This window comes from Alligator mississippiensis, chromosome 5, assembly GCF_030867095.1.
Source record: "Alligator mississippiensis isolate rAllMis1 chromosome 5, rAllMis1, whole genome shotgun sequence".
Taxonomy (NCBI): domain Eukaryota; kingdom Metazoa; phylum Chordata; order Crocodylia; family Alligatoridae; genus Alligator; species Alligator mississippiensis.
Genome location: NC_081828.1, coordinates 89,109,641 through 89,128,404, shown reverse-complemented (window position 1 = coordinate 89,128,404; position 18,764 = coordinate 89,109,641). Strand labels below are relative to the sequence as shown.

The following is an 18,764-nucleotide window of genomic DNA, read 5'->3' as shown; positions in this document are numbered from 1 at the left end:
TGCCCTAGATAGCTCAGGGAAAATACTTATATTATAGATAGTTTTGACCTTAATCTTAGGTCAGTTTGTCAGGTCATATACATATGGTATGGTCATTACATATGGTATCCTCAGGTCACTATATATTTAGATGTAAATGTATTGTTGTTCAGTGTGTGAACCCATGTTTTATTTACCACATGCCATTCAAACCCTATTCTGAATATAGACTAATTTTCTCATGCAATTTCCAATACAGCTTATCCCCACAGTATCTGAGTATTTCACAGATATAAATAAATTATCTTCAGAACATCCCCTGTGAAAAGAGTTGATATTATCACCACTTTACAGATGGTGACCTGAGGTAGTGACCTAAGATTGAGGTCAAAACTATCTGTAATATGGGTATTTGCCCTGAGATATCTAGGTTCTGATATTTCAGAGTATTTAATGCTAAGTAGCTCTTCCTATGTTCAAAACTCAGCTGTCTTTGAATTTACTGCAGCTGTGAGTGCTCCACAGTTCTTCACATCAGACACTATGGTCTGAATATAGGCACCCAGTAACGAGGAGCACAAAATTAATAACCACCTCTTAAAATTTTGTGTCAAGTATTTTGCATAGTATCATGTTGAACTTAATGGCAGAGATCAAGATGGAGACATGTTCTCTAAGAAAGCATTCAGTTTCTTTAACCATGAGATTTGTCCTTTCTTTTTCTACTATGTCTTGTAAGTTGTGGAACAAATGAAACAGGCATTCTATAGACAACAGCTTTCTACATTAAACAAGCTAATTCATCTATATAGGCCTGAATGAAGAACCTATGGAAAAAACAAACAAACTATGGAACCTGTGCGTTGTGGATATGCTGTTTAAAACTATTTAATAATGTATAGGCATAAGTATGGCTAAGTAAGGTAAAGAGAGGTATTTAGCCATATTAGTACAAAGTCAGGCAGAAGGCAGGGTAGATTTGAACCCTTAAAGACTGATTAAATCAAAGATGTATGACATGAGCTGTCATAAACAGAGGGCTTACTTCAGATGCTGTGAAGGGACTGAAAGACGCAGAGCTGCTAAATAGAAAGCAGTGATTAGAATACAAAGGATAGGAACAGGGGAAGGAAAATGAAGGGGGATACTTTAACTAGGGGCAGAAATTACACATAAACTAGTATAAGTGATTGAAAATCTGTCACATAACTGAAGTTCAGTGCACATACACTGTTTTCATAATGGCCAAAACCAGTTTAAGATCAACCTGCATGCATGTAGTATCAGACTTAACTGATTTAGGTTAAATCGGTTTATTGAACTTTTTTTCCCAGATCCCTTTTAGATTAAAGTTAACTCACAGTTCCCTAGCATCTCAAGATGCCTTGCGTCTCCCCTGTAAGCCTACCCTCACATGGCAAGTGAGCTAGCCTTGGCCCAAGCTATCTGCTCCAGGCAAGCAGGGAGGCATGCTCTAAAACCCTCTGGCTTCTGGCCTGAGCCACTACAGTCATATGGCTGCATTTCCAGAATCAAAAGTGAATATCTGTTCACTTGCTTATTGGTTCAATCTAGAGTTTAAACCAACCTGCAAAGATTAAATCAATTCAACCTTGGGCTTTTTTACTCTGTAAAAAGTACTCTGTACTTGGCCCTTATGTAAAGTGACACAGACCCTGTTCTAGGAAATTTCTATGCAACTTTTCCTAAATGTTGACTGCTTGACTTTGCAAACTTAGCATTGTTTTTATTAAGATTTTTTTTTTGGTCATGTTTACCAGAATTATACACAACCACTCGCATAGTCAGTGAGCTGCGTTGTAGAGAGCACAGTAATTTGCATAATACATTTAAGGTCCTTCATAAAAGCTGTATCAAACTAAGTTAAATTGTGTCATCCAAAATAAGCTAAAAAGGCTCAAAAAGGTTTTTGTTTCACGTTGTAGTACTGCCCTGTAAAATTAGAGATCTACTTCAGAATGTAGCACTTCTATTTGAAGGAAAAATTAAGGAAATACTATTTATTTTAAATAATTTCATTTTAAATACTTTCAGAGTCTCAAGCTATTCTGGTAACTTTCCTCCATATATATAAGATATTCAATCAAAAATATTATAGCTTTTATGTGCCCCATTGACCATGTTCGAAATAGCTCCTTATTATGTGTAAGATAAATGCTTAGCAGATAAAGTTTATTAAAATTAAATACTTATATTATAAAAGAAAGTTGCTTAATAGAGGAACAGATGGTTAATGGACTGTGACTAGCCACAAATGGGTTGTGAATATTAGAGCAAGAATCTATCAACAGATAGGAAAATGATTCTGGACAAGGACCAATTGCCTGGAGTCAGTACACAATCTAATTTTAGACCCTTTCATTTTGATTTTTTTTTTTTTTTCAAATAACATGAACAATATGATGGAGTCACTTCGCTGGAAACAATTGAACAGAACTGACAAATTCATGATGCTTCAGACCATGAAATCCCAATTGGTCCAATCACAGATACATTTATCATGCCTGTAGAGATATTATTATAGCTACAAGTTATAGTCTTTCCCACTGTGATAACTGTTCTTTGGAAATGGGCCAGTTCTACACTGTAATCCACTCAAATAAATTTCTTCAGAAGATCCAGCACAATAATTTTTTTTAATCGGAGGGCTCTTTTGTCATTTTATTTTTCTTCCTAAGCATACACTTGACAAGCACTATAACAAAGCTCTTAAGATACAAGAGGTCACTTAAAAACATTGTTTTTTGTGTGTTTACAAAGATATTTTCAACACTGAAAAGGCATGACAAATGTAGTGACTGGGCACATCTACATGAGATACTATGTCACCATAGCAGTGGGCTACAGTGACATAGCGTTGATGGTCATGAATTGTGACATTGACGCTACTGTGCAGGAGCAACGAGCTACTCCACAGTGGTATTGGAAACAACCTGTGTGGCACTGGGACTATGCAGTAACAGTTTAAGCAAGTACTAAATGACTGTGCAGTAGCAACTGTCCATGAAATGCATCCACTGTGTTGTATTTAATAAAAAATGATCTCTCATATAAACAGTCCTATTCTGGGTAATGGAATGTTAGGTCAGTTCACCCCACTCATGCATTTCATAAAGATTTAAAATATAGATATAGAATTCTATTTTTTTCCATAAACCATGTATAGGACATCATTTAATGAAGTCAAACAAAACCTAATAAGGATAAAGCAGGATCACAAATATCATTGTGAGTTAGGTTAAGCTTAGTTGAAACTTCAGGTAGAGGACAGCATGAGGGTAGGTGGCAAAGGTATTATCACAGCTTTTCATTTAACAATGACTTCATGTCAGAAGCCATTAATGTTCTATATGAACCAGATAGCTAAAAGACTAGGCGTCTCCAATCAAAATTTCTGTGACTTAATTACTGTCTGAATTGGAACATATCTTCCATTAGAAAAATACTTCTAGTGATACAGAGTCCCATGTTGGCTATTCTATGAGTTAATCTTATTGTTAAAAATATGTGCGTTTTATCTTTGGTCTGAAATAGTCTAGTTTCAACTTCTACATCTAAGGAAAAGTTATTTCTTTCTCTGCTAAACAGGACCATTTATCAAATTTACATTCCCTGTGTAGATACTTATAGAGTGATCAAGTCACCAGCTTCTCTTTGATAACTTGAATAGCCTGAGCTCCTGGAGTCTTTCAGTGTAAGGCATATGCTTCCTATAGTATTTCCAATTTTTCAACATCCTTCTTGAAGCATGGAACTGCTTAGCAGTGGCTGTGTGAATGGCAACTCCATACCTCCCTAGTTGATGTATTCAGGGATTTAATTAATCCTCTAAGTGTCTCCATTATACAAAAGCTCATATTCAGCTGCCTACTAGCCAGAATCCCCAGTCTTTTAGGGTGTGTCCAGATGACTGTGACTGCGTACTTGGTGCCACAGACTGATGTCCAGTGCCATAAACCACGTGTACCACACATGTAGGCGTTTGCTGCATTGCTAATTAGCAGCACAGCAGGATATTTTGACACTAGGAGACACTAGTGTAAAAAAAAACACTCCTAAAAAAGTCAGGTAGTGAACATAGTGGCAGCATGTGCTGCCCAAAAATGGAGCCTGGATGGCTGGATCCACACTCTGGCTTCTGGCCAGGGTCTGCATGCCAGATCACCACTGCTGAATCCCCAGGACACCAGGTAAGACTACTGGGCCAGTCCAGGCGCTGGCCCTAGCCTCCCTTATCCCACCCAGGGCAATTAACTGGATGTCAGAGCATGTGTGCATGGACATTCCATGGGAACAAGTACTACTTGCACAACTATGTGCCATTTCTATTTGTCCCTGGGGAAACACATATGCATGCTTGTCTGGATACACTCTCAGAGTCGCTTCTTTTTAGGATAGAATCCCCACCTTGTGACCATGGCTTACATTGATCTTAATTGCTTATTTTTGGCTCTCTTGAATTTGTGTGTGTGTGTGTGTGTGTGCATGCGCGTGCGTGTGTGCATGCACACACACATTGGGGTTATTTTTGGGAGGGCTGGGGAGGGGTGGGTAGGGAGTTGCTTGCACCCAGTTTACCAAGCTATTTAGACAGTTGTATATCACTGTCTTTTGATTATTTACCACTCTTCCAAGCAGTAGACAAACTGCAAACCTTAGTAGTGGTGGTCTCATGTTCTCTTCTAGTCTACTGACACAAATATTTAATATCAGTTAGTCCTAAGATGATTTAAGGCTGTAAATAGATGTTGCATTTTTCCTGGAGACAAAGCATTTTTCCCTGTGACCTTGTAGATGTATAAGTTCACTGTCTTGCTTCAGGTCCCACCAAATTATGGAGGAGAAAATGTACTATCACTTTTTTCTGCAACATCACTGTACACATCTGTAAGGTTTTTGTGGGTCATTCTGAGGACAAACTGACCAAGATATATGCTCTCCCCAGCTACCTACTGGTGAAGGAGAAGTAGTGGATCTCAGAAAGGCAGTGTGTGTAATGACCAGTGATTTGTGTTTTCTGTTTGCCGTGGAAAAACATGGGAAGGAGAAAAACTCAGAAAACCACAGGTATTTCCTTGCAAACTGGCAGAGTTCCAGCCTGCAATGGGCTGCTTAGGATTGTGGGAAGTGGGACACAGGGGGCAGGGGAAGCCATGTGCATGTGGTGGAGAGCATTTCCTGCAGCTCCCTCCAAGTAGATCTATGGGGACCTGGGGGAGGGGCACATAAACAATAAGTTGAGGGGGCAGGGAAGCACAGGCAACACAGCATGGGGTCATAGGCAACATGGCGGGGGGGGGGCACAGGTGACATGTCAGGAGGCAGAAGTGGTATGTGTACCTTCCACATTTATATCCCACAGTGGAGTGTGGGATGTGGGGCTGCAGCCTGATCGAATCATCTCTGGGCAGGAGCTGCCTTTGCAGCCCAGTGGGTAGGACCCAGCATAGGAGGGAGTGCCATTCCACCATGGCCACCAATGTGAGGCACCCCTGCACACCTGGCAGTAGTGAGGGGTACAACTAGGTGCTACTTCCAACACAACTGCCATGCCAAACCTCAGGAGTGAGGGGCACAAGTAGGGCTGGGGGATTTTTAAACATAGAAAGCCAGGGTCCCTGGCAATGTCTCTATTCTCCTGTTTTGATTCAGGTCAAACCCTGGGACAATCAGACATGCATCAGATTTACAACCTGAGCAGTTCAGATACATAAAGGAGTAAAAAAACAAACAAACCTTCACCTTTTTTTTTAGTTCTGGAATGTATTTAATTTACCATGGAAGCATGCATGGAGAAATAGTTCTAAGTGATAAAAGTTAAATACACTTCTGTGGCAATGACTCAACATCCTGAATATCTTGGGTATCTAGCATATATTTTGGATTTACTATAAGTATGTACATACTACATAAACCCTTTCCCAAAAAATTAGCCCTACAAAATTGGAATGTCTCTCCAAAAGACCCCTACAAAATTGGAATGACGTGGGAGTGGTGAGAGATGCGCGGGTGAAAGCCCACTGTGCCCCCACTCCCCTGAAGCCCCCCAGAAACCCTCCATCAGCTGCGGAACCCCCCACCAACCCCCAGCACAGCCGGAGGTAAGTGGGGCCCATGGAGAGAGGGGGCTAACCCCTTAGTGTGTGTGTGGGAGGAGGCGGCTGAATGGAGCCAGGCCGGATCAAGCCCCGCCCAGGCCCCTACTTCACCCAGCCCCCCAGGGAGCCACGCAAACAGGCTGCGCAAACAGGTGCGCTTCTCTGTTAGCGCAGAGTTCACATGGGAGGGGCCAAGACCCTGCCTGTGCACCCCCCAGGGTAGACAGTCCCAGCCATAGCCAGCCTCCCAGAAGCATCCCCTCGGGCTCCGCGGCCCCCCCTCTGGCACCTCAGAGACAGCCACCCAGATGGAGCCCCTGGTTCTGGCCTCCACGCAGTCGGAGCCCCTGGCTCTTGGCTGCAGGGGCTGCCTGTCCCTTTTTCAGGCTCTGGGGCCTGGGAGCATGGTGACCTCCCCTTGTGGGGTCTGCTCCCTTTTGGGGTCTCTGGCGCGCCAGCTGGAGGAGCTCCAGGCCACAGTCCAGAGACTGCATGCCATCAGGGACTGCGAGCAGGAGATAGACTCCTACTGCCAGGCCCTTCTCCCCCGGGAGGTGGAGGGTAGACCACAGTCTCCCTCCAGGCCAAAGAAGGACTCCGGGACCTCCCGCTCTGTCCAGCCAGGGGCATAGACCAAGGTGGTCAAGGGCCCTAAGGCCTGCCGCACCAAGGCCCCTACCCCGCCAGAGCTGAGCAACAGGTACACACCTCTTGCCGCTCCAGCAGAGCCTGCTGAGTTGCCGGCTCCCGCAGGCAACATGGGCCCAACTGCAGCTACCGCCCCTGCTCTCCCCAAGACAAAACGTAAGGTGTTTGTTGTGGGAGACTCCCTCCTGAGGGAGAGAGGGAGCACAGGTGAATGTGTTGTAGGGCAGCAAGCTAAAACTCCTTGGAAGAGCTTTAGTTTTCTGTGCCTCATGTCATTTAAGGTGCATTATGCTGCCAAATTTGCTACAGCGGCTGGAATTACTGTGCAGTACACCACCAACGCATGCAAACAGCAACACCATTAAAGCAGTGAAAAAACATTTAACCCGCTTTAAAGTGTTGTGCCCACATGCCCCTCGTTCCATCTATACATGGCCTTAGATTCCAAAAATGTCTGGAATGATTCTAGGATTGTCTAAAATGTCTTTCTAACTCAAAGTTACAGCTTTAATAAATTTCTATCAATTCTACTCTTCAGTTATAGTTTTCTTTTGATATTTTTAAAATAAGTTTGTTGAATACTTTGTATACTAGTAGGCTGAGTTTTTCTGCCCAAGAGAAAAAAAAAATCTATTTTAATAATCTAATTAAGAAGCTGATGAACCATATATGTTATGGCTTCATTTTAATTTATGCCCATTAGGGGTTGTTTTTTTTTCTTCTTTTTAAATCATTCTAATGATTCATTTTCCTTGTTTGATAACATTAGTTTATCTATTTTTTTTCAGGGATGTCAGTGCCAAATAAAACCCCATGAACACAGTCAACATATAAATCAACTCCCAATAAACAATAAATCATATAGTGCAGCTCAGTTAAATGATGGATGTGGGTTATAAAAAGAGATGGCTTGTGATATCTTGGAAAATGTGGTTATTCAAACCTTCTCATAAATATTAGGTACCTGCATGATTCTTCACGAATAAGGTGTCCTTTTATTCTGCACAAGCAAAATGTACCTATTTTGCACAGTTATATTTGTCTCCCTCATTATCCCCATGGATAATAAACAAAGCGTCTTTCATCAACAATCCAATGCCGCACCCTATTTGTGTCAATGAGAGTTTGGAGTACATAAGGCATGCAGTTCTGAACCGTTTCCTAAGTTTAAACTGTTAAGTAGGTTACCTAGAGAAATCGTGGAGTCTCCATGCTTGGGGACTTTTTGAAGCAGGTTAGACAGACATTTGGATTAAAAATTATGCTTACACATGGAGACAAGCACCATATTTACTCAACTATAAGATGAAATTATTTCCCCACAATTAGTATGGGAAAAAATGGTTCTCATCTTATATATGCATACAAGGAAACCTCATTAAACACATTGCCTTTCATTAAAGTGTTGCCAAAAACATCATATGATCAGTAATGGAAGCCAACTGTAAAGTTGATTAAATGCAGCCAATACTGAAAATTACTATAAAACACCTGGCCAATATTGGACAAGCATATGAATGGGAACCTACCACAAAGATAGGTTAGTGCAGCCTATCTGCATAAACCATGTGATAGTGCCCACTGTGCTCAGTTCTGCTTAGAAATCACTCTTTTTTTCAAGTCATGGTGTGCTACTGCATTAAATACATTTTAACTTCCTTTTCACTCACACAGCTAAGCTGTAACTTTCTTTCCCATTTCCAATGATTCCAGTTTTTTCCAGCAGCCTTAAATGTCTGGCAAACATCACCAAATCGGGACCCAAACAGTTCAACCAGAATCTCTCTGTCACCCTTTCTCTTGGTCTGTTGCATATGATTAGTGTGGCCCCATATTCCACGAGGTGCACCTGGAGCATGTTGTTTTGAATAGCATCTGCAAATACATTTTGGAGGATCCCAGGACTTGTGACAAGAACACCCAGTTCCAGTCATGAATGTGGGTGGCTAATTAGCACATAGATCCTTTGTGTGGAGTTTCTGGAGTATGTACACATAACCAGATGTGCTGAGTGTGGAGTCACCATGGCTTGAAAATCTGTGATATATATCTGTAATCTAATTTTTGGGGGCTCATCTTATATTCAGAGTCATCTTATATTTGAGTAATTATAGTAAATATGATTTACTCTTATAATAGATTTAAAGCACTGTTGAAAATGCTATATTTACTTTCATACCATATACATTTCAAATCATCCCTCACTTAGTTTTGCTATCTATTCACAACTCAGTGAGAGAAAATCCACTTTTTTCTACTAGGCATATGTATGTACAACGATTGCATGAACATAAAAAAGGGGGGAAAACAAAATGATATTCAGTTTTAGCTATAGCATCTCATGTTCACCAAGAAACACTTTGAGAAGTACAAAATGAAATTGCTGATTCTATAAATGTCTAAAATGTCTTTCTCACTCAGAGTTACAGCTTTAATCAGTTTCTATCATTACTACTATTCAATGGTACAGTTTTCTTTTGATTTTTTTTTAAATAACCTTGCTGAATACTTCATACTAATAGGTGAGAATAAATGCCTAAGTAGGAAAACATTTTTTTCAGTGGAATAGAAGTATGCAGGCATTCTGTTGTAATGGCTCCCAAGATTGCTGTCTTGGGCCCAGCAAGCCATACCCTCCTCTAGTCACTGACCGAACTGACTCTGTCACATGGCCCCACTACTGCACCATGTGTTAATGTCTTCCCGACTGCACTATGTACATGCTTCCTCCCATCCCTGTTACACTACATACCTGCCTGGTCCCAGACTCACCCTCAAGTCCCTGGACCACACTCTGCTGCATTGCTCTGCTCCTGGGGTGGGGAAAGCAGTGAAAGGTAGAGGAAGGAGGGGTAACTCAGATACTGGCTGTTATTGCAACTGAAACACTGGGGGCAAGGTGAAATGGAGGCCAGACAGGAGTTCAGGGGTGGCATCTTAGCCCCTTGCAGGCTGCATATAGCCTGTGGGCTGCCAATTGGACAGGCCTGACCTAGTGCATTAGGCTACTTGTAGTGAAAGACCAAGGAAGTTTCCCCAACCTTCTGAGCATTATGGTCAAATCCTGGCACTTGTTCTAAACAGGAGTTATGTCATGAATGATTCCATTGGCTGATTTCACAGAAAGGCAACATTGGTCCCTTTTCTTCTTGATTATAAATCATTATGATAATATCCTGGTGCTCTTATTCATGTTGGGCAGGGTAATGATCTTTTATCAGTCCCATTGAAATCAATTGAGCTACTTGCAGAGTAAGGTACTTCTCACCTTCAGTGTTCTTACCCCCCCAATCGTGATTCTTTACATTTTTTCCATACAGGGTCTTGTGCTATATTAAACACTTTACATCTCTCCACAGTACTCTGTTTAACTTCTCTCAACTAGGGGTTTCACATCTTAATCACTGTAATCTAATAGAAAAAATAGGACATCTCCACTACATAGATATATTAGACCTACTGTAGATTTCTTGTTATCATAGCTCTATAAACTACTGTGGTAGAGGTCCCACAGAGTTTCTCCATTCTTTGGGATGGGCTACAGAAAAAAGAATCTTGTTTGATTATGTTTTAAAGTTCTAAGAGACTGGGCAAATGTTTCATTTAACAACTTCAGAGTAAACTACTTGAAATGTTTTCACCCACACTGCACATTCATTCAGCAGAGTGCTTGTTCATCTTTTCTATAACTTTTAATAGGCATTTTTATTCCAGTTGTGTTATAAATATTTAAATAGATTTATGTTAACATTTAAACACAAAGGTAGAAAAATTAATTTCAACCTCCCGGGTGACATAACAAGAGTAACAGATACATAATGGACCTTTGGAGAGGGGACAGGGAAGGGAAGTTTGGGAGAAATTACACTATACCATGTAACTGAGCTTTATTTTTTCTTCTTTGAGTTTTTTAATTTTGTTATGTTTCTTCAAAAACAACAAGCAAAATATATGTTTTTTTTATAATTAAAATAGCTGTTTTAATTGGATCAGCAAAAACCTTAATTCAGTAATTCCATTGAGAGGGCCAACTATTTAAAAGTCACATCCATCCCCATTTTATGCTTGAAATTGAGTGCTACCCTTAATATTAGATCCAACTGAGAAGGCATATAACTTCTGCAATCCCACTGCTCTCTAAGGTATAGTAACTACTATACTTAAAGCTCAGCATCTAATACTTTAGGCTATGTACAGACATTACAAATAATCTAGAGGAAATGCTTGGAACTTGAATGAAACCCCCAACCATATAGAAGGTTAGGGCACATAGATTGGACTAAAAATGGTAGTCCTGGATTAATGTATACTTAATCTTATGTGAATTAGGCTAGCCCAGTGCATCAAACTTCTGTACCAGATCCCCAATCTAATCAAGTTAGGTTACTGTCTGCCAGGCACCCTGGGCTCTTTTGTGGTCCCAACTAGTCCCCTCTCACAGGAAGGTGTGCTAGAACTTGCCCATGTTTGCTGTTTTGGATGAGTTTCCTATCCCCAGACTGTCACAGAACAGAATCAGTAAAGCCTCTGTCCCCAGCCCCACCCCCTGCCTCTGTCCAGCAGTCAGCCCTAGGCAGGACAGAGGTGGAAGGGAGGGACTGGGGCTAGTGAGATGCAGGGGTGGGAGGCAGTACCAGCAGCACTTGCCACATTCCCACCCTGAATCAGTGGGACACCCTGTGTCCCTTCCATGTCCTGGTTTCTTCTGAATCCCTGGACCTGTGCACTGGAGCAGCTCTGGGAAGGGCTCAGAGGAGGATCACATTGTGATCTGCGGGGTATGCAATGAGTGTGCATAAGCATGTATGTACCAGAGTCTTTCCTGGGGTCTTTTGCCTTGGCCTGGCACTGCAGCCCCTTGGCCTCATTTGGCTAGACACAGCTGTGGCCACCTTTGTCTGAGCCAACCCCTTCTGCAACCCTTCCCCTCCCTGATGTCTGTGGCACTGCTCTCCAGAGGTGAAGCTGCCAGCTCAGCAGGGTGCATTGTTGAACAGGCACCCCCACCCTCGGCACTAGATTCACAGTGCTAGAATCCTCCCCCTGCCAAGAGCTGCAGCTACAAAGACATGGCTGCCTTCCCACCCTCCCCAGAGACTGGAGCCCCATGGCTGTGGGGGGAACTGGCTTCAGCTGAGAACTCACCACTGGCTCTGGGTGGGTTACTGGAAATCCTCTGAAACCTCCCTGGAACTGTTCCAGTGCACAGGTCTTGGGGTTTGGATGGAACTGAGACAGGCGAGGGAGACTCTGGTCCCTGATGACCCCTGCCAGGGATTAGGGTTGTGCTGCTGGCATATCTCCCCTGGCAGTTTATAAGCCCCACTCCCCCCCCCCCCACTTCTATCCTACCTGGGACAGAGCCCTGTGCCCCCCATCCCAGATAAGACCCATGGACTCCCATGCCACTGCAAGTTGGGGGAGCCCCACAGAGCCAAAGCCTGACAAGACTGCAGGGAAAGCACACCTCCATCCACTGGCTACCTGTGGCTGATGGGTGATGTAGCGTGGGAGGGCGGTGTTTGCTGAGCAGCCAATCAGGAGTGGCCCAGCCACTCAGCTGCACTTGGTTGCTCATTAGCCTGGGGAGACTGCTGGGAGGCTTGCAGGAGTTCCTCCAACATCCTTGGCCAGTGTAGGGGACATATGTTCTGTTCATTTCCAGTCTAACTTAGAATAAAGAGCGTAACTTAGGTCGATTCTGGCTCAGGCTTTTGGAATGCCTTGGTTTCTTTTGTTTTCATGTGTTTGTTTTTTCCCAGGAAAAGAGTTCTAAAATTTAGAAAGTGCTCTTGGGTGCAGTGTTCTTAAGATGGAGCATAATAAACTAGGCCAGTGCTTATAGAAACTGTATGTTTATTATTAAGGTGATTTTGTTTACAGAGTAGAAAGTACAAATTCACTGAAGACTGAAATCTGGTGTGCCATAATAAACAAGAAACCACTCTCCTCCCATTGGTTGAGCAGCTATGATGGAATTGGGGTCCTGCAGGGCTCAGTCCTTGGACCGATACTCTTCAATGTCTTCATCAGCGACTTGGATGAGGGAGTGAAATGTACTCTGTCCAAGTTTGCAGATGACACAAAGCTATGGGGAGAAGTTGACACGCCGGAGGGCAGGGAACAGCCGCAAGCAGACCTGGACAGGTTAGACAAGTGGGCAGAAAACAACAGAATGCAGTTCCACAAGGAGAAATGCAAAGTGCTGCACCTAGGGAGGAAAAATGTCCAGCACACCTACAGCCTAGGGAATGACGTGCTGGGTGGCACGGAAGTGGAAAGGGATCTTGGAGTGCCAGTGGACTCCAAGATGAACATAAGTCGGCAGTGTGACTAAGCCATCAGAAAAGCCAATGGCACTTTATCGTGCATCAGCAGATGCATGACGAATAGGTCCAAGGAGGTGATACTTCCCCTCTATCAGGCGCTGGTCAGACCGCAGTTGGAGTACTGCGTGCAATTCTGGGCACCGCACTTCAAGAGGGATGTGGATAACCTGGAGAGGGTCCAGAGAAGGGCCACTCGTATGGTCAAGGGCCTGCAGACCAAGCCCTACGAGGAGAGACTAGAGAACCTGGACCTTTTCAGCCTCTGCAAGAGAAGGTTGAGAGGCGACCTTGTGGCTGCCTATAAGTTCATCACGGGGGCACAGAAGGGAATTGGTGAGTTTTTATTCACCAAGGCGCCCCCGGGGGTTACAAGAAATAATGGCCACAAGCTAGCAGAGGGCAGATTTAGATTGGACATTAGGAAGAACTTCTTCACAGTTAGAGTGGCCAAGGTCTGGAATGGGCTCCCAAGGGAGGTGGTGCTCTCCTTTACCCTGGGGGTCTTCAAGAGGAGGTTGGATATGCATCTAGCTTGGGTCATCTAGACCCAGCACTCTTTCCTGCCTATGCAGGGGGTCGGACTCGATGATCTATTGAGGTCCCTTCCGACCCTAACGTCTATGAATCTATGAATAGAACTCACCTCTGTATACATTATAAATTCCTGATTATCTGACATCTTCCAGAAATCTATACATCTAGGCCTCAAGATTCTAAACAGCATTTCTTTTTTAATTCATCCTCTATTTTAGGCCTTCAAAATCTTGTGCTCATAGACAGCAGCTACTGCAATACACCTAAAAATAGACAAATTCAATCCCTAGACCACACTACATTTTATATAGCGTCTCTTCTGTAATTTCTTCTTTTTCTAAAGTTAAATCTGCATTTTATCTTAAGTGCATGAAACAACATAGAACTCTAAATGTGCTACCGTGTCATTAAGTTCTTCAGTTTGTTAGAATGTTTGTGATATTAGGTTCTTTCCTTAAAGCACCAGCTCTTGGAATACTTTTATTGATAATTTTTTTTAAATGAAAATAGCTTCTAATGAAGCTGGGAGCTGTAGCAAAAAGTATGATGAAGTAGTCATAAAAGGTCAAAATAGTAGATAAGTAAGAATAAAAATATAATCATAGCTTTTAGAATAATATCAGGATTTGGGGGGCTGGTTCATGATTGTGAACATCAGGGTTAACTCTGCTGAATGCATTCATAGAAATGTTGACAGTGTTTACACAAACCATAGACTTGTTTTTAATTTTGATGGCAAGTGTTCAGAATTTGTATCCAGACAGCTATATAGAGAAATTATACTGTAGGATTCCATCTGGAGATTGTGGGCAGTGTTCTTGATTTCCATGGGCACAAATGAGAAAAAAACTTTTCCACTACCCTACCACCACAGTAGCACAATTACTTGGTGACTATTGCTTAAGCAACACTGCTGAGTTAACTTCCACAGCCATCTGACAGTAACAGACTCTTGGGAAATTTAAGTGTATCTGGCAGTTGACTATATCTTATATATAATTGAAATTTTCGATGAAGAGATTTTTTTTTCTCGCGCAGTATTAACCCTTTAATCCCATTTATTTGGATATTGAAAACCAAGCATAGACCCTCTTGAAACACTTTTCTAGTGACCATATATGCAATAACAGGCCCTCCTTGCTAGGAATCTGTCCTTATAGGGAGATATTTGCAGTAGGTTATTCTGGATTTGACATCTGGACAAGGATGTATTATTGTTCTTTTAAAGTGGCTATTGTGTCAATTTCTGTTGTTTGCTTCATGTACATTTTTTTGTTGTGGTGAACATCCTAACTCGCTCTATTTACTTTCACTATATATTTTTTCTCTTTTCATTCATGACATAATGCTGTATCCTAATAGGAGCAAGCGGGGCCAGAATGTTTAAATGTCTCAATAGCACCAGTGACATGTATATGTATATACCTTTCTTCAACTTTGGTAACAGTTGCCATTAATGTAATTGTGATATGAAAGATACTGTAACAGAAAGCTACATTATTTTGGTATTCTGATGATTCAATTGTCTTATTAGGCTGTAATGCAGTATTTCTGTCAAGTATTTACTACTGTGGGGGTAGAGGGGAGGTGGGGAGAAGAGCTACCAGTGTGAAGTAATAGCCTTTCAATTATTCATAAATGTGTCATAAACTTTATACTATGCAGAAAGTTATTGTTAGGGAAAAGAACATGAGTTTGAGTTGGTGAAAGTATAGGCAAAATATTAAAAATACAAAACATAAACCTAGACTTTCTTTGCAGATCTAATAGCTTGCAACTAGAAAAACAGGAGGGGCTTAGAAGCTATTGATAGGGAATAAAGTTGATGTTCAGTGTTTGGCCGACGCCTCTAGTCTCTTACTTCTTACCCACTACTGCAGACAAATGTTTATGTCTGTGGAGTCTGCAGCACAAAGTCACCTGACTAATTCAGTTGACAGATTTAGAGGTAATCTACCCCACTAACATTCAGAAGAAGCACTAAAGAGGCAATCCACCCCCTTCTTATCTTCTCCTGCTTCCTTTTCTAAGTCTCTCTATGGGAGAGACCAGCTTAAATGTACTGATAACTGATAAGATTTGGAGTACAGGCAGTCCTCGGACTTATGACACAATTGGTTCCTGAAAACCAGACTCCGTTGCCTTCATGAACTTGGAACTGGGCTTCTATTAATGCAACTTTAAACTTACTGGGTGCATCAACATGTGTGCTTTACTGCAGAGTTGTCCAATTTGCTCTGGAGTAAAGGATCACCATCTACACATGCACTGGTATTAGGACATGGTAAACTGATTAACTTTGCCATAGGATAGTACTGTTGGGGACAGTACTATCTTACAGTGGAGTAAGGAGGGTGTCAATTTATAAATGTAAGTTTTTCCTCGGATATAGGTGCACTTTGGAGGTGGCATGTGGTTACACAATGGGGTATTATGTAATCCACTGGTGATAGTCTAAGAGGTTCCCTGGCACCTGTTATAAGTCATGGCATTGGGTCTTCAGTTCCAGCTATGGGGCATAGACTTTAAGCTCTGGAGATTCTGGTTCACTTTGAATGCATCAGTGAAGATGACAATGCTCATTTCAAAGCTAATGTTTGTTATCAGTTAATATCTTGCACTTTCCACAATACTTTGTAGAGGGAAAATGTTGTTATTTACCATCAGATACACGATAGATATGTTTTTCTTTTTTTTTTAGTAACACTGGAACACGTGCTTATGAGAGGGTAATAGTTATTTGGCCTTTCAACAGGGTATTCATGAGGCACAGAAGCAACAAGTGCTGAAAAGGGAATAAGCAGCTGAAGGGCATGTCCACCAAGATGAGAGGCTCGGGAAGCAATGGATTTTAAACTCGTTTTTGGCAGTCCTCAAGGCAGACCAAGTTCTAACTGGCATGGAAGTACAGCTACCATTGTTCAAAGCCCTGGAGACGAAGTTTGGGGAGTAGTATGGAAAATGAGCACTAGCAATTTAATTTCTCTGGATAAGCAAGAGGGAGTTGAAGAGGGTCTGTATGCTCCAATAGAGGTTGACGTTAGCACTCAAGAAGGAAATGAATATAAAATGAAAGAAAGAAAAAAATGAATACTTCATCTCTGCACAGAAATATATGTATATCAATTTCCTAAGACACTGTCAGAGAAGAGTACAATAGTAAATTGTGCTTATGATGAAAGCAGTTAAATAGCATTGCATGACCTTATACAAAAAAAATGTTGCAGCTTCCGTTTTCTTCTAGCTTAAGCTTTTAAACTGAAGCATGTTTCTGTTTACTTTGTGAAGTCATTAGTAATACCACTACAAGTTCATTTCATTTTCACATTGATTCACACAGTTTATATCAGGTGCACCTCTGTTAATGGAAGTGTGGTAAAAATCCTGTAGGGGCAGTCATTATCTACTGTTTTTCCTGTTGATAGGAAATGAAATCGAACAGGAGGTGTTTCGTTATAATAAGATTGTTGAAAACAAACCAATGCGATTGCCTGACCTCCCATTTCAACATCTGAGATGCATTGAAATATTTCTGAAATAAATAGGAGTCTTGTGGCAATTTTTACCTCAAATACAGAACTTTTAGCAGCTTTGCTTATTGAGGATTGAAAAACCTTTTGCCAAAGTTGCTCAGTTGGATGAGACTTTTACTGAAGATTTAAAGCCCATTTCAACAGGTTGAAAGCCTATTTTAATACTGGGCTTTGACAATTCTCTGTTTCCTGTTGCGGTTGGAATAGATGATGGTTGAGGTTATTTCCAACCCTGTAAGTCAGGTTTCCATGGTTGGAGATCCTGAAAAGCCTGATTCTGCTCCCTTTAAAGTCAACAGCAATGCCAATTTTGTTAATATCAATGAAAAAAATGAAAAATGAGTATTGGGCCCAATCAATTGAATCTATTGTTCTTCTTTTTTTACTATTGTTAAATAATTATGCAGTGCAAAGAACTTACATTTTTGCAGTCCTACAGAAGTGTGAGTGCTTGTGAGGAGGTAGGGGGAAGGAATAATGGCAAAGATAAAATTTTCTCAGATACTTGTTCCAGATTTAAAATGTGATGTTTTTAATGTCAGCATGGTACACTGTTGACTGATTCCTTTGCTTTCTCTAAACATATAGTCTCTTGGTTCCAGCCATAAAATGCAGAGGGTTTTGTGTACTTGTTAAAATTTTACCTTAAGTAACAGAAAATTTTGCATAATTTCCTTGTTGCTTGAATTCATTTCCTTCAAAAAGGGTCTGATCCTTTGAAATCATATGACTAACAGATTTTTTTTCCTGCCACAAGAAGTCTTGTTATTGAAGACAATGGGCAGTGACTGTAGAATCCAGACTTAATTGTCCATCCTACTTAACAAGCAGCAAGTCCAAATTTTCTGCTTGCAAGTGTTATCTTTTTCTTTCCCTGTTTGTCTGCTGTCTGTTTAGACTGGAAACTCTCTTGGGCATAAGCTATTGCATACTGTGTGTTTGTAGAAAAAAACTATCAAAATATGGTTCTGTAGTAAAGTTTATTCAGAGAATAATTCTGCTTTTTGTAGATATTTTAACATTCACATAACAATTCATTCAAACCAATACTCTCTACCTATCTCTAAGCTATTTTATTATTGTCCACATTATGTCCTGTGCATACAGACTACATGGAGTGGATCCAGAGCTCATGAAAAGCTGTAAAGACCAGTATTAATTATATGAATCATAAAGTAAAATTCAGAATAAGAAAATATGTTTTAAAAATTGACTTTTGTTTGTAATCAAAACAACTGTTTAAATGAGTAACTATTTTATAAATGAGGCATGTACATCAAGGCATAAGCTTTTGTAGGCAATAGCCTACTTGGTTAGATGATATGAAACTACTCAGGAGGGTTGTTGGCTACAAAAGCTTATGCCTCCTTAAACAAGTTAGTCTCCAAGGCCAGGCACATGTGGTTTGTGGTGCTGCAAACCTTTTGTGGAGTCACAAATTGCATACGTTGCATGTTAAATCATGCACAGTGCTGCTAATTTGCAATGACAGGGCAAAATTTGCTACCAGGATTTCCTGGCAGTGGAAAAAAAAACCCCAAAACAAAGCCAACCCCCTTCCCCCCCAACCCCCTGAAAAAAAAGTGGTGTAAAGAATGCCAAAGTGGCATGTACCAGGACAG

General features: G+C 41.3%; 1 long non-coding RNA gene across 1 annotated transcript in view; it reads left to right on the top strand.

Annotated features, from left to right (window-relative positions):
* Positions 1–18,284, top strand: part of LOC132250639 (uncharacterized) — a 62,762-nt gene extending 44,478 nt beyond the window's left edge. The window contains exon 3 of the long non-coding RNA XR_009462236.1: positions 16,365–18,284. This is a non-coding gene — a long non-coding RNA (uncharacterized LOC132250639). The remainder of the gene's footprint in view (positions 1–16,364) is intronic.
* Positions 18,285–18,764: the final 480 nt, after the last annotated feature.